At 44.1% G+C, this 10331-nt stretch overlaps 1 pseudogene; it reads left to right on the top strand.

The window, feature by feature from the left end:
• The first annotated feature begins 9196 nt into the window (after positions 1–9196).
• On the top strand, positions 9197–10120 carry LOC121290494 (annotated as a pseudogene).
• Positions 10121–10331: the final 211 nt, after the last annotated feature.

Genomic DNA, 10331 nt, shown 5'->3' with positions numbered 1-10331 from the left:
CTGAAATGGGGGAGGGGAGGGGAAGATGTGTTTGCTGGAGTTGGCGGAAATGGCGGAGGATGATCCTATGAATGCGGAGCCTGGTGGGATGAAAAGTGAGAACAAGGGGGACCCTACCATGGTTCTGGGAGGGAGGGGAAGGGGTGAGTGCAGAGGCATGGGAGATGGGTTGGACATGGTTGAGGGCCCTGTCAACCATAGTGGATCAGATGGAGGCAAAATATTGCACCCTGTGCAAAACTGGAGAATGCTTTACAAAGAATATTAGGGGCTAACAAATTGCTGCCAACAACTGGTGGAGACCATATAGGAGGGGGTGAACTTTACCTCCCTGAATCAAGTAGTTTGCGATCAGGTCAGATGTTAAAATTTCAAAAATATTTGAAACCAGGAGCCAACCTGCCTCTATCTCGCCCGCTTCTGGGTTTAACAGAGGAGGAACAGGGGCTCCTGGGGGTGGGTCAGCAGTTTAAGTATTTTAATGAGACTGCCTGCCTCTGAAATAACTTGCTTTGCAGGTTCAATCTGGTAGGCCAGGTTTCCCAGGCCACTGGAAATGGAGAACTAAGTGTCTTTTAGACATTCTCTCATAAAAAGGCATCAGGGTTTGAGATCATGCTGCCTGCACTGCCTCCAAAGTTGTAGATCAGACCAACTGTTCCTGCAGCCTGTTTTGAAGTGCATGCTGTCTGAATCAAAACCAGGCATATCAATCAGGCTGCCTCCTGCACAGGAAACCTGTCAAGAATGAAAGACACTAGTTAAAACTCCACAGTATGCAGGAAAACCGGGGCTTCTGAAACACCCCCCACCCCACCCGACTACGTAACCTGCCCCTGATATATCCTGCCAACATCTGTGGGTAAACGACGGAGTGGTGTGGTACACAAGGGAGTTGAAGGTTATGGGGGCAAGATGGCAAAGTGGAGTTGAGACTACAGCCAGATCAGCCACAGGGGAGGAATTTCCCATGTCGGGTGGGCTTGGCGGGGGGCAGGACTGTGATTTCACACTGGGCGGGCCAATTAAAACCCACCCAGCATGAAACGTGAGCGACAGCGCACAGCGCTGCCTGTGCGGGGGGGGATGGGGGCATGGGGGCGGGAGGAGGGTAAGCTAGAACTTTGCGCATGCCCACGAGTGCGCGCTTGAAAATCTCCCTGGGGCACAGAGCTGCCTCAGGGAGATGAACAGTTTTCAAAATAAAAAAATAAAGGTTTAGAAAATGTTATAAAACATTTCCCCTCATGTATGAGCAGGGGCATGTTATTAAATAAATTTAAAAATGTTTATTTTATTTTTCCCACCAGCGGATGAGGTTTCCTAAAAATTGCAAAGGCCGCTTGGCCTTTTTGCCTGCCCGCCAGCCCATAAAGTCGGACGGGCAGCGGAAAAATTTCTTTTAATTACCTTTTTAATGGCCTCAATAAGCCTTTTAATTGTCGGTGGGCGCGCTGCTGACTCTGGCATGTGCCCGCCGACTGAAATATCGTGCGAGTGCACGATGACTACCAGACGTTCGCCCGACATCATCGCGTGTCATTTTACCCTCGCTCGGGTCGGGTGTGTGCCCGCCCACCGAGCTAAAATTTCTCCCCATGATCTTATTGAATGGCGGAGCAGGCTTGAAGGACTCCTAAGTCCAATGTTCCTATAAAGCCCTAACCGATAACCAACTCAGTGAAGACGGTAAAGGAAGTGGGTGCAAAGAGGTTATCTATTTAGCACCCACCTCACAGAGTGATAGTAAAGCGCACTTGGCAGGAAATGACAGCCATTGTCCACACTGTCCACGTTACCTGCCTGACTTGAGAATTGAAAATGATGGGTCACTTTAAGGATGATGCCAGGATGAGACTGCTTAACAGACCCACTTACCAGCTAAGCAGCCAATAATGCCTGCCCGAAAGCACTGCCTGTTGTTGTAATGCACATTCTGAGACCTCACAGCCGTGACTTTAATTGTCGGACATGTGACCCATATTCCATTATAGGATACATTCATGCTCCAGTTGACAATCCACAGTCTTGACAGACTCACTACTATTGGCCACAGTGATTCGCCCTTGACTGAACAGAAACATGTACTTCCTTGGCATGATTTAGGAAACCCAGGAAACACCTGTTTTATGGTATCTAAAATAAGTCAGGAAAAGCTCCAATTAAATAAATTTATTCACCTTGCAGAAGCTGGAGTGCTGACATGTCTTTGGAGGGCAAAACTGGGATGGGGTATAAAATGGGCATGTGACCTAAACTCGCCCTAGGTACATTAGGTTAAAATTCAGGGATCTGCAGTGTGTTCCATTAGAGAAGAGTTGCACTGGGGTATTTGACAATAATAGCTTACATTTATAAATCACTTTTAAGATGTTCTAAAGTGTTTCACTGAGGCATGATCAAAAAAGGAACTCTGAGCCAAAGGAGGCGATTTTAGACCAAAAGCCTAAACAAAGAGATGGTTTTTAAAGAGGATCTTAAAGAAGGTGGAGAGACGAAAGGGTTTAAGGAGGGAATTCCGGGCTGTGGGACATAAAAGATCAGAATTCAGTAGGGGTGGAGATGAAAAGGATTGTATCAGTATGATGCATATTTGCTGAATGAGCTTATTACCTCAAAGGAAGTAGAACTGATTAGTGAGTGCCAAGTCCAGCTAGAAGATCAAGGGCTAAATATTGCATAGAGTTGGTTTTCGGGTGCAGAGATCAAGATGTGTGATTACCCTAGCCGAGCTGAGATGATACTGACAGCACACACTCTTTATACTGCCTGCTCATCGGCATGCTTGTTAGTATGTAACATTGGCTATGCTGCTTACTGTCTCCGCACTCAGTTGGTTGCGTGGTTAACATGAAGTCCCCCTTGCCGGCACTTCTTAGAGCTTCCTCAAGCTGCAGCAGCTGGTGGAACTGCCTCCAAAGTCTTTCAGGGAAAGAATAAACCACCAATGGAACAGTTGGTGAGGGTTCCCGGATTCTCTGATGTGGTGCTGGAGATGGAAAGGAGAGAGGTCATATTTCTGCAGGGGCCAGGAGAGTGTTCAGGTGCATGCTGCAAAGTGAATAGGATCAGGTCAGCTACACAGGTCAGTTCAAGAGATGTGGCCTCAAAGACCTGGCTGCACATGCCACAAAAAGTTCAAAAACCTCACATAAGAGGTAAAGCCAGTGAATACATCTTCAAAGGCTACTTGCCACCCACTGCACCAGCAATTTCACACACTCCTCAATACACTACAGCCCTGTCATTCACCCACCACTCATTCAAATGCTCCACCTAACCCTCCCACACTTATCAATGCTGCAAGCCTCATTCCCACAACTTGCAGCTTCCACATATTTCCAACTATTTCACTATAATAGGCATATCATCCAAACACCTTACAACACACTTTATTGACACTTTTGCAGTACAAGGTTGCACATAACAGAACAGCAGCAGGAGAATGTAGATGGTCATGCACACAGAAATGCTTGTTGCATTGACAGACATGCCACAGAGCCTGTTGTCACTCTCAATGGGCATGGAGGACTCCAGATCCAACTTGGCACAGGGCATTGAGCGGAGGTTGGAGCCTGTTCTTTCCAATTTGGAATGGTGGCCAACTCCACGATAACACTTGCTGACCCAGCTGTGATGCAGTGGCTGGTGTCTTAGTTTCCATTGCAACACAGGCAGAAGATACCCAATGTCTGAGTGCTGCAGTGGAAGTTCAAACTGAGGTCATGAGAACTATGCTTGTTGCCATGTAAGGCTAAACTGGTGCCACATGGGGCCGGACTGCTGCTACCATGGCTATGGACACTAGTGCTCAGAGGGGCTTGCAGGGTCTCACAGGAGGCCAACAGCCTGTGCTCCAGCAGATTACCAGGATTTCTGTGCCACTATGGAGAGTAGCAGTGGTTCCGTAGTGCACAAACTTGCTTTCCTCTCTCAGAATGACAGTATTTGTGGCTCCCAGCACTGCCATTCCTCCAGTGTCCCTGCTCTTGCCTGTCAACTAGCCAACCCAGATTATATCCATCCACATCAAGGTGGTGTAGTCGGAAATCGGGCCCTCAAGGCCCAAAGCTGCTTGGGGCATCCTGCTAGGCCATTTGTAAACTCTCCCACTGATTATCAGCAGCATCAGTCATTGTGCAGCCAATGGGGTAGCTCTGTGGAGGAGAATATGGCCAGGCAAAGGCATCCACAAGGCTGGAACTGAAGAGTGCAGAAGGGTGAATGGTTTTTTTATGTATTATTGGAAGTGTTGGATAAGGTTGGTCAAGATGGTGGACGGCTGTTGAGCCATGGTGGATAGCTTCAACAATGTGCTGCTGCACCTGGCATTAAAGGACCAAGAGTTAGCGAGCGGCGGTGGGGGTGAGGGGGGTCAGTAACAGAAACGATGAGCAGGAGAGAGTTGGTGAGTGGGAGAGATGACGAGTGGGAGGGAGGCAGCGAATGAGAGAGAGAGTCAGCAGGTGGGAAAGGCGGCAAGTGGGAGGGTCAACGAGCAGGAGAGGCAGCAAGCAGGAGGGTTGGGTAGGGAAGTGATGTGTGGGAGAGGCAGTGAGCAGGTGAGAGTCAGCATGTGGGAGAGGCAGCGAGCAGGAAGGTCAATGAGAAGGGGCAGTGAGCAGGAGGGAAGTGGCAAGCGGGGTCGGTGAGTGGGAAAGAGTTGGTGAGCAGGAGGGTCAGCGGGTGGGAGGGTTGGCAAGTGGGACAAAGGGCCATCTTTAAGTGGAGCTTTCTTTTGGTGGGAACTGGGCCTGGTGTAGTTTGAGGCCTGAGCGCCGGACTGGAAAAAGTCACTGGGACTAGGGAGCTGGGTTATCTCTGGGAGATGCCCTTTGGGGTGGGGATGAGGGCCCTTCCCTCCAGCACTCCAGCAAACCTAGGAGCAGCTCTCCCAGTGTTGTGGGTCCAGCTGGGGCAACCTTGAGGTCTCATGTGTCTGGGGGAGGCCTCACTGATTAAACAGGTTGCATGTTTCCTGTCTTGTTTTTAGCACTGAGTGAGAGGCAAGTTAGGGGTATTTAGTATCCTAGTGAAAGATCATTACTTTATTTTGGCAGGACTTTGCTATGGTAAGAAGTTATTTTTGGGAGATTTAGAGCTGTGGTGAGAGGTTTATTGAGGGATTATTGGGGTCTAGAATTATGGTGAGGGGATTTAGTCGAGGGGAGTTAGTGCTGTGATGGGGGCCTTTTGGGGAGCTTTATTGCTGTGATGCAGGTTTACTGAGGTGGTTTTATTTTGAGGTGTGTGTTGAATTACTGAGGGGGTTGAATTGCTGAGGTGGTGGTCCAATGAATGTAAATTCAAATCTTACCTGTAGCTGTTTGAGAATTTGAATTAGTTTAAAAACAATCTGGTGTTCTTAAAAATGACCATAAAGCTATTGAACAGCTATAAAAGCTCAACTGGTTCACTAGTGTCCTTTAGGGAAGGAAGCCGGCCAATCTTATGAGCTGGAAATCCAATCTTACGTCAACATGGTGGACTCAACCACCCTCTGAAATGGCCTGGCAAATTTCTACAATGAATGTGAGTCAAGAAAGTTCAGGGAAACTAGGGTTGGGGCAATAAAACTGACTTTGCCAACCGGCAATGAAGAATGTAAAACTTATTTATCTGTAGTCATCCTATCGCTTTCAATTCTGGATGCACCATTAATAACTTTGACTCACTGTCGAGGCTGTGTTATGTTCAATGGGTGTGACATTATCTTGGTCCATTCCTCATACACTACTATGTTAGACACCCATAAATCTCTCTCCCTATTTTCTGAACCGATTCTTCATCTGTTTTTACCCACCAATGGAAACAACTCTGTATTCATTTGCAGAAAAGTGGCTAATTTCCAGGCCATTAAGATTATTCATTTACATCAATTGAATGTGGACTCAATGTTAAATTGTTAAACTGCAACACAGATCCAGGAATGGGGGAAAGGATGGGACCCAATGGAAATTGCGTAGCTTCCCAGTGCTTTACCATCAAAAAAAAATTTGCCAATACAAATGCTTAAACACTCCTGATGAAGTGTCTCCCCCAAAACATACACCTATTTTTTCTGATGCTGCTGCATACTTATGGAATTTTTGATCTTCATTTAAGAATAAAATTTGGCTGTCAGTTTTCTATTTATAGTACCTGAGGGTGTTTCTAGAATTGAATACGAATAAAGGCACATTTAAGTTTTTTTCATCCTTTGCTGACACTCTTTACCTAACAAAGCTAAAAGCACCAATTGTTGCAGAATCTGCACCTTTTTGCTGGGGGTTCGGGGGGAAAGGGTGGGGAGAGGTGAGGTGGACAGGGCAGAGTTCCAGATTACTACTGCTCTTGGTGTGAAAAAGTGCTTTGTGGTTGTGTTCCTGAATAGCCTAGCTCTAATTTTAAGATCATGCCCCCTTGCTCTAGATTTCTCAGCCAGAGGAAATAGGTTCCCTATGTCTACTTTATCATCACAAGAACCCAGGATTGACAGAATAGGGAAACATTGCAATGGTGGGCAATTTTGTTTTGCACCAATGCTAAGAGTTTAATGTAAATCAGAAGGAATTGGGGCAGGAAGGAGCCAGAGATCAGACCTTAATTCCATACTTATACTAAAAACTTGCACAGATGCAGATCTATAATGTAAGTGCTCTGTCAGAAATATGTTCCACATGTCTGTGCAAAACAATGAATAAATAAATCAAATGACTGTTCAGCTGTTTTCGACAACGATCAAAGAGTTTCACTATCAAACTACTGTATATAAAACCCAGGGGAAGCCTTAAACAGTTTCCATAGTCCAGGCATCACAAACCATTAAGGCTGTAATAGGATTCAATAAATAGAACTAAAAAGCTTGCTTCACTGTTTATTCAGATTCACAGCAGACAAAAATAGTTCTGTTCCATATTTCACATTTGGATGATAAAATAAATATGTATTCTCATAAAAAGTGCAGTTATTGAAAAAAGAGGTCAACTGAACACTAGATAAATGATTAGATGTACACCGAAATATAAACAATGACATACTAGTTTCCACTTTCCACTGCTTTAGGACAGTGATAACAAACTGCTTGTTAGTTCTGTTTATCAGCAACTTTCTCCTTCCTGTAGTGCTCTCATAGGAAGCAAACAATCTAACAAGGGTTTGACCTGATATATATTTCCTTCTTAATTGTACATGCAGATTAATGTATACACAACATATGGTTATTGTATATATTTCACTGTCATTACTGTTGATTTTAAACCTTACTTTGATTCCAAGTAAATATTTATATTAGAATATTGGCCTTGTTTCAGTAGCAGCGCTCTCACCTCTGAGTCAGAAAGTCAGAAATCATTTTGGAATATTTAAAATCTAGATGAACTCTAAGAGTTAGAAGTGTAAAGTAACCAAGAGACAAGAATGGGGATAGCCAAGGACAATGACTGCACTTGTACAAGTTGAGAAACTGTTTGATGAATCATAGTACCAACCTTCATGCTGAATATTGTGTAATAAGCATATCTCACAACTGGGGAGATACATACTTATAGTATATTAGCTATGACAAAAGAAACCCCTGACAATTAATTCTTGTTTAAACTATGTGTAACCATCTTGGTAAGTAGAGCTGAAACCAATGAGTCATAAGTTAGATTATAGAGAAATTGATGGCAGAGCAGGAAAACAATCATTTTCAGGCTGACACCGCTGTCATGAGTGCCTACTTTTGATAAGACATTTAACTGAGGACCCATCTCTCAGGTGGGTGTCAAAGATCTAACGGCACTATAAAAAGAAAAGCAAGGAATTCTGGTGTCCTAGTCAGCATTTATTCATCAACCAACACCTGAGGCAGGTGGATCTGGTCATTTATTTAATTGTTATTTGTGCAAGCTTGCTGTGTGCAAATTAGCTGCTATGCTTCCCTATATTACAACAGTGGCTACACTTCAAAAGAACTTCATTGGTTGTGGGGCATTTCGAGAATGCTACATGAAGGCAAGTCTTTCTTTCTATGTGCAGTCCACATTCATGTACATTCTCATTACGATAATGTGCTTAATACTCATTTATAAATCTTTCATATTTTTATACTACAAAATTTCTACTGTCATAAATTAAAGCAAATTAATCACAGGATGTTTCTTAGAATATTTACATGCCTGACCAAGACCATTGACAATTTCTCAGTTAATGAAACAATTCATGCTGACATGCAGCAAGGCCAGGGCAACATGCAGGCTTGTGCTGATAAGTGGCAAATAGCATTTGTGCCACATAAGTGCCTGGTGAAAACCATCTCCAACAAGGAAAAAGAAAGGCATAGCACTTTTCATGAGCTCAGAACATCTCAAAGGGCTTTACTGCCAAGGAAATATGCTGGAAGTGTAAACACTATTGTAATATAGGGCATGAAAGAGCATAACTTTCTTCCCTTGACACTGAATAGCATTACCACCTTGAATCCCCCACCATTACCATCCTGAGCATCACCATTGACCAGGAACTGAATTGGATCAGTCACCTGAATGCCATGGCTACTGGCACAGGTCAGAAGCTGGGTACTTTGCAATGATTTGATAACATTCTGACTCCCCAAAGCCCTACCACTTATAAAACACAGGCCAGGAGCATGATGGAAGGAATGCTTGCCATTTGCCTGGATGGATGCAGCTCAAGAAACTCAATACTATTTAGGACAAAACAGATTAGCTTAAATATTCATTCCCTCCACCACCAGTGCTCTGGTTGAAGAGTACACTATTTACAGGATGCACCACAATAAGTCATTAAGGCTTTTTCAGAGCACCTCCCAAACTCCCAACCTCCAACACCTATGGCAAGGGCAGAAGGTGTAGGGAAACATCATCATTTCCAAGTTCCTTTTCAAGTCAACACCATCCTAATTTGAAATTACTTCTTTATTAATCCTGGGTCGAAATCTTCATCATGTGGGTGATAGCAATTCAAGAAAAATAAAGTCTTCCATTTATATAGTTCTTATACATTATTAACGTATAAAATACCACTCAAATTATGGATCCGCTAGTGTAAAATATTTTTCATGGTTTAATTTAGACAATGTATTTTGAGGTGCCCCATTGAGATGGTAATAAATACAAGGTCCAATATAAGATTTTAAAAGCTTGACTCTCTAGATAGGTTAAAAGGACATCAATATCAGACTGTCTATCCAGCTCTGTAATTTAACCTCCCAACTATCCTCAATTGCCCCAGCCCCAGGATCATCCTGGGTACCAGGTTACTTCTCAAAGTTGCAAGGTGTAATGCAAGATGAATCCTCACTGTTCAAAGACCAGTTGTTTTCAACATTGTAGAAGAGGGTTTAGTTGTTGCCTACCCTGTGGAAACCCACAGTTTTCCTGACATTGATTCCAAGGCCAGTCTTCTTACAGAAGATTTCCAGAATAGCCAAATTCTTACACATACTACTGTGGGAATCACTCAGTCATTTGATATTATCAGCAAAAGCAAGAGGGGTGCACTTTGGTGATCTAAACATGTTCCCCAGTCTGACACTGGACTCATTCTCCTCCAGAGTGCAGAAGAATCTTTCCATACAATACTAAAAAGCAACAGTGATTGTCAGCATCTAATAGGTTCTGTTTAATGAATGTTAAATACCCAGTACTTGATGGTAATAAGGTGAATAGGTGCTGGGTATTGATTTGCTAATGATACTCAGTTGTATATAAGGAAGAGTCAGCTGATTTGAGTTGGTTCAAGTTGAGTGGAATGCCTAAGGTGGCAGCTGCAGCTAATGGCGGTGTGCCCCACAAGATGTCGAAGCAGTCACTGACTAAAGTCACCAAGAAGTCGCCCAAGAAGCAGATGAAATCTCGCAAGCAGTGCTATTCCATTTACATGTACAGGGTGCTGACCCAGGCCCACCCTTCCACCAGGATCTCGTCCAAGGCCAAGAGTGTCATGAACTCCTTCGTTGTCAACATTTTTGAACACATCACTTCCGAGGCCTCGCACCTCATTCACTACAACAAGCGCCACACCATCTTGGACAGGGAGATCCAGAGTGCCGTCCACCTCATGCTGCCAGGGAGCTGGTCAAACACGTGTCTCCGAAGGCATGAAAGCAGTTATCAAATACACCAACTCCATTTAGGTCAACCATTCTAAAGGTTAAAAAGAAAACACAGGTTGTCTGGTGTGTTGGAGAGGAGAAGTCAGCTCTGTAGTGAGAAATAAAACTCAAGCATCCTAGTCTCTGTATATCCTTCACATCCAGGCTTGGGAATTAGCCAACAGTGAAAATGTTCATCTTGCTTGCATCCTTACAAATAGACATTGCATTTGTCTTGCCCATCCTGGGGTCA

Source organism: Carcharodon carcharias, chromosome 18, assembly GCF_017639515.1.
Source record: "Carcharodon carcharias isolate sCarCar2 chromosome 18, sCarCar2.pri, whole genome shotgun sequence".
In the NCBI taxonomy this organism is placed as follows: Eukaryota; Metazoa; Chordata; class Chondrichthyes; order Lamniformes; family Lamnidae; genus Carcharodon; species Carcharodon carcharias.
This window is presented reverse-complemented; position numbering and strand designations above follow the sequence as displayed.